This window comes from Camellia sinensis, chromosome 6 (assembly GCF_055761805.1).
Source record: "Camellia sinensis isolate YWXY chromosome 6, ASM5576180v1, whole genome shotgun sequence".
Classification (NCBI taxonomy): domain Eukaryota; kingdom Viridiplantae; phylum Streptophyta; class Magnoliopsida; order Ericales; family Theaceae; genus Camellia; species Camellia sinensis.
The window spans coordinates 93,495,884-93,501,824 of record NC_138966.1 but is presented as its reverse complement, the minus strand read 5'-3'; positions in this window follow the sequence as shown (position 1 = coordinate 93,501,824).

Here is a 5,941-nt window from a genome sequence, read left to right as displayed (position 1 = left end):
CGACGCAACCTGAGATAAATTTCAAACATACTGAAATCGTGTGAGGAAAGGAACACTCTAACCACGCTGGAATCGTGAGAAGAGGTCTAAAAACAAACCGCCCAGGGGCGCACTCAACGCAACCTGAGATAAATTCCAAACACGCTGAAAATTGTGTGAGGAAAAGAACACTCTAACCACACTGAAATCGTGAGAAGATGTCGGAAAAAAAGTCGATCAGGAGCGCGTTCCACGCAACCTGAGAAAGTCCCGAGGGACAACAATCCTAAACGCTACTCAGCGTAAAAGGATAAATTGATACAAGACAACACATAGTGCAAATAAATGCAATAAGTGCGATGATATGATACATGTTACAAGCAATGTAGAGCATGATGTTTAGGGAATGCAATAAACAAACAAAGCAGCACTTTAAAAAAAAGCACCTCATGGGGTGAGTGGCGATGAACCGCTCTACTCTAACGGGGATCTCCCCTTGGTGTTCTTTGAACACTTACCTTCAACTCACAGTACAAAGGTTTTGAAATGCCGACAAGGATTCTTCACGTAGAACACTTTGGATGCCACTTTCTTCCTGACCATATTCACAATTTTCCCTATTCTCCAACGGGGTGACAGACTAGGTTGGTTCAGTATCCAAAATTGAGGTGCATACACGCTATCTCAACCTATGGGGCTTCCATACAGATTTCAAACCGGGGATACACTCCTGGGTATTTAAACTAGACTTTAGTCTCAAAAATCCTGAACTTTTACGTTCTAGGCATCAGCCATTCGAACTCTAGTTTCCACCGTCGCAGTTGGTCTCCTAGGAACTCATTGCAAACACAGCCAAGATGCTTTTAGCAGGAAATGGTACTCAAGAAAAGAACTTCTAATCACCATTCTGGCTTGAAGCAAACTTGATCTTGAGCTTAAGGTAGAGGCACACTCATACTTCGGAGCATTGACAAGGCCTGAAAAGGTACATACGGAATGCAATGACGGAACTTACTGAAGTTGAAACAAACTCAGATGCCCGATATTTTCCCTCTTTTCTTTTACTTTGCAGTCTGGAACCCATATAGCTTTAGATAGGTCCTAGTTTTACTGTTTTCACATGACCTGGGTTGAACCCTGCGGTTTTATGAAAGAACAAATCCTGTTTTGCACAAATATGGAGAACGACGCAGTACTCTGAGCACAAAATGATTCATTTTTAAAATTGAGAATGAGTATGAGTTCTCAACCGTGTATCGAGTCTACGACTGACCACAGTCAAAACGACTCAACAAAGAGAAAACAAACGTAAAACAACCTAAACACATCTATTGACACACGAAACAACTCAAAACAAGAATCGAGACAAGTAAAAACACGCACACAACACTCAAATGTGTTACGAAGGCGAGAGACCTCTTGGTTCAAGAGGAGCCTGTTTCTCCAAGTATTGTTTCCTACCCTTTCTTATTTGTGATTCTCACATCACTCTGGCACTCAATCTCTTGTTTTCTGAAAAAGCCATTTTCTCACTTTTTCTCTTAGCGCACATCCCTCTATTCTTCAATCTCTCTTCTTTTTTTATCCCTCCCCTGGGTGGTTGATGGATAAACAGGAAGCTGTGGGCTCTTGCCCCGAGTATTCTACTAGATTCTTATTATTCTGCTCACAACAGTGAGTTTCTCCCACAGAGGGGTTGTGATGCGATTGGACGTGCAGCAGATCTGCAACTGACATCGGTTAACGATGCCCTTGGCCAGTTTGGATGTGATCAGACCTATCCAGATGAGGGAGTGGAATATCCTACTCCATTTTAGCTCATGCTTCGCACTTGGGTTGATACCTCGCTACTTAGAGGATGTGAGAGCTTGCTGCCCTTTTGCTATTAGCTTTAGTTGTGCCCTTTTCTGGAAAGCAAGGTGCCCTTTCCGGCAAATATGGTGCCCTTTCTGGCAAGTACGTTGACAACGGGGAAAGACAGAAAACCTGACTCAACTATGCCCCTAGTTTATCATTTTGACTATTTTTTTGTTTTTGGCTTTCTACTAAAACAATTTTGACCAATATGAGAGTTAGATTAACATGCTTGTTCGACTTTATGATTTGAAATCATGCAAGTCAGGCTATGAGCACTGAAAATTTTCCTTTTTTGGGTCCAAGATATGGTTTAGTTTTGAAAAAAAATGGAATAATTTTTTAGAAAATTAGTCAACCTCTTTAAAAATCCTCAAAAACTTTTTTGCAAATGGCCACTGCTTGACCAACATGGAATTAACTCTTGAGATGCACAACCTCAGATCCAAAAACAATGGAAAATTGCTCATTGTCTGAACAGCACTGCGCCGCAATGGAAAATTGCCCCTTGTTTGCATAGCACCGCAGCACACTGTAACCCGCTCTCATAATGAAGATCACAACCGAACTCTTGGCTACAGAAGTGACAAAGATGACCCGTTCAATCTCATGGACAGGACAGTTGAATTTGAAGTGTTTTACGGCTGGACTTCAGAATGAAGTTGCCTATGTATCCTAAAGATGGGAATCAAGCCTGACGTAGTTCCAGGTTAAGGTACACTCGAGTATTAACCTCTCCTTTTTACGCTCTAACTTTTGCTAAAGCCGCCCTTTCGGGTTTTCAACCTTGCGAGCTCTATTTTTCTTTGCTTTTCATTTCTTCTCTTTTCTTTTCCTTTCATTTTTGTATTCATTCTTTTTTTCCTTCATTTTTGCATTCATTCTTTTTATTTTTGTTCTTTTCTTCTTTTTTCTTTTTCATTTGTTCTAACTTTCGCCTGGGTCGCCCTTCCGGGTTTTCGGCCCAGCAAGCCTCTCAAGGGTAAAAGTGTAGCTTTGTCCATGTTGACTGGTCGTAGGATCTCGAAGCCATATGAATCCAGGAGAATGGCTACTGTTTGTTGATGATGTAGAAGTCCATCCAATGGAGGCTGAATTTTCCCCTAGTGTCGCGGATAGGAACTTGATTATCTTTTAGCAAAAAAATTTCTTCTTCCAGCTACTGGAATTTGGCTTTCTCGCCAGTCTTCATTGGTTGGCGGAATGAGCCATCTTTTGAATCTTTGAGCACATCTGACATTTTTTTCCCTAGTTCAAGGGCTGCTTCTGATCTAGCTTTGCAAGCTTCCTTTGATCACATCTGATCTTCTTGATCTGACTTTCTTGCCCCTAGTTCGAGGGCTGCTTCAAATCTGGCCTAGCAGGCCTCCTTGGATGTCATACGACTTGATTGTCCCTAGTTCAAGGGCTACTTTAAATCCGGCCATACAAGCCTCATATTGTAGTCAACCGTTGAACATTCTGAATCCAAGTTCAAGGTTTAAAAGTAAAAAGGGGTTGAGTCTCGAGGCTGAGAGCAATCCTATGCTGTACAATCTCAAGATTAATTCCACGCATGTCTTCGCAGGACCACGTAAAATATTTTTTGACATCTTTTAAGAAAGCGACTAGTCGCTCGTGAAGACATTGTAAAACCAATCTGGATCAAGCTAGGATCCTTCCCAGTACTCACATTAACAAACATGATCTCATTCATTAAGGGCTTAGCATGCCTATCTTTCTCTTAATTGATCAAATTTTTGCAAATCTCGAGGAATTCATTCATCTTCATTTTCATCACTGTGTTCAAAAAGTTTTGAAAAACTTAGGTCAATGCAATAATTTCAAGGCACAGAAAAGTAGGCAAAAATCTTTGCCGTTTCATTCAGATCTGCTAGCATAACTGGCTTCAGTGGCAGGAACAGACTCAAAAGAAAGAGTGTAAAAGATAAACACAAAACAAGCAAGTGATGCCCGAGGTAACACCCCCGAAATCACCTAACTCTAACACAACAGGACTGACTCGATACAACAAGACAGACTCGACTAACTCAGCAAAAAAAAGACTGACTCAATACAGCATAACAAAACTGACCCAATACCCAAGTCAGAAAGTGAAATAACCAACATTTGTACATTGCTCAAAACAGTGCGTGCTATTCCCACGTCTGGAGTAAACTGAGCGCCATCGACAGCTGGTTCATCCCCCGATCACATGGTCACATTATCCCCCAAGTTCACTAATCCAGTGCCGATCAAATCTTGTATTTCGCAGCGAAGACGAAAACACATGTTAGTGTCATGGCCGACTTGTTGATGGAAGGCATAGTAATTGGCCAGGTTGTATGAGAGAGGGAGGTTATTTGGTAATGGTCGCGGCTTTAGAGGCTTGAGATGGCCTTGTCCTATAAGGATTTGGAAAGCTTTGGACAAAATCATGTAGGGGGGATTGAAGACCCTCTAGCCTCGGGGTGGGTACTTCGAGGTTTGTGGATTTTTACTGGATGCACCAGCAAAAGGATTGGTAGGCGCTGACTGGGTTTGCTGATCTCTTCCGGGTGTAGGATTAGAGCTGAAAGGAATGTTTCTGGTACAACGGCTCTTCTCCCGGCTTGCCCTTTGATTCAAACTGCTCTCATTTGGAGTGGCAAAAGTGCCATCCACAATCTTTGCAACAACTGCAATTACTTGCTGTTTGTTCAGCCCTTCGGCTTTCAAAACCTCAATAGCCCACTAAAGGTGTTCATGGGGACCAATGCCTACCTCTACCTTGTTCTTACCACTTGCCTCCACTTTGCCAAGGGATTGGCCTTCTTCCAATGCAGCCCATCCTGAGATTGGGGAGCTTCTTGGTGTGAAATTTCTAGCATGCGATGTGGTTGATGACGAAGCCAATATTCTAACGGCCAGATCTGCCACAGTTCTCTGAAGATCTTCAATCATTTTTATCAGCTTAGAAGTAGTAGGTTCACAGGTTTGAGATGATTGGGGTTCAATTGCATCCATCATGCATAAGTCCATGTTTTCTGGGATAAACGCCTCAGGCTTGGGTATATGGGCCGGGGTGATGTATATGCTGGGTCATAGGTGGATGGCAGTGTATGAATTAGATTGAGGTATAGAGGTGACGGGTCAGTACTAACCTGAGGTCCTTTTGGTGGAGCTAGGGTCTCTTCGTCAATAAGATCCTGATTCTTATGACGGAGGCAGATGCAACGGTTCGTATCATGACCGTGCTGTTAATGATAGGCACAGTATTTAGCTGGGTCATATCTTGGTGGAAGAGGATTTGGAAGGGGTTGGGGTTCTAGGAGTTCTAGGTGCCTTTCTTCTCGCAGTATTTTCAAAGCTTGAGAGAGACTCATGTAAAGAGGATGGAATTTTTGAGCTTGGGACCAAGTTGAAGTGGCTGGTTTCTAGCCATTGAGGGAAGTGGTGATAGAGTCTACTTCTTAGCGTTTCACAGCTATGCTACCATCAGTAGTAGCATTGGAACTGCGAACAACATTCTTCTTCAAAGGCTCATTATCTTCCACAAAGATCCCTTGTCTAATGGCATCCTCGATTTGAACCCCCATTTCATGAAGGGCTGGAAAGGTAAACAGAGGTAGAATGACCATCTTTTGCAGTAACTTACCATGCAAATTCTGAACAATTATCCTGATCTGATCTTTGTCGGAAGGCCTTGTAGTCATCATTAAGGCCTTTGCTCTCCATCTCGTCACGAACTCTGAGAAACCCCCATTTGGCTCTTGGCAGGTGACTTCGAGATCACGAGTTGTGACATCGATCTGTGTGTTGTAGGAGTATTGAGCAATAAAGGCTTCAGCCAGCTCTTCCTAGTTCTGTTTCACAGAGTCCTCCAATTTCGCATACCAGATTGCGGCTATTCCAAACATGGTTCGGCCGAAGAGAGACAACTTTTGGGTTGTGGTCAAACCCATTGGCCTCAGGATATCAGAAAATAGGTAGAGATGCACCATTGGGTCTCCAGAGCCATCGAAGCAGTCAATACGTGACATTTTAAACCGCTCCGGTAAGGTAACTGCAGATTTAGTACACTCGTCCTCTAAATCCGGGATGGAGTTCGCTCCTTGTGCTCGTTTGAATAACTTCTCCAGTTTATTGA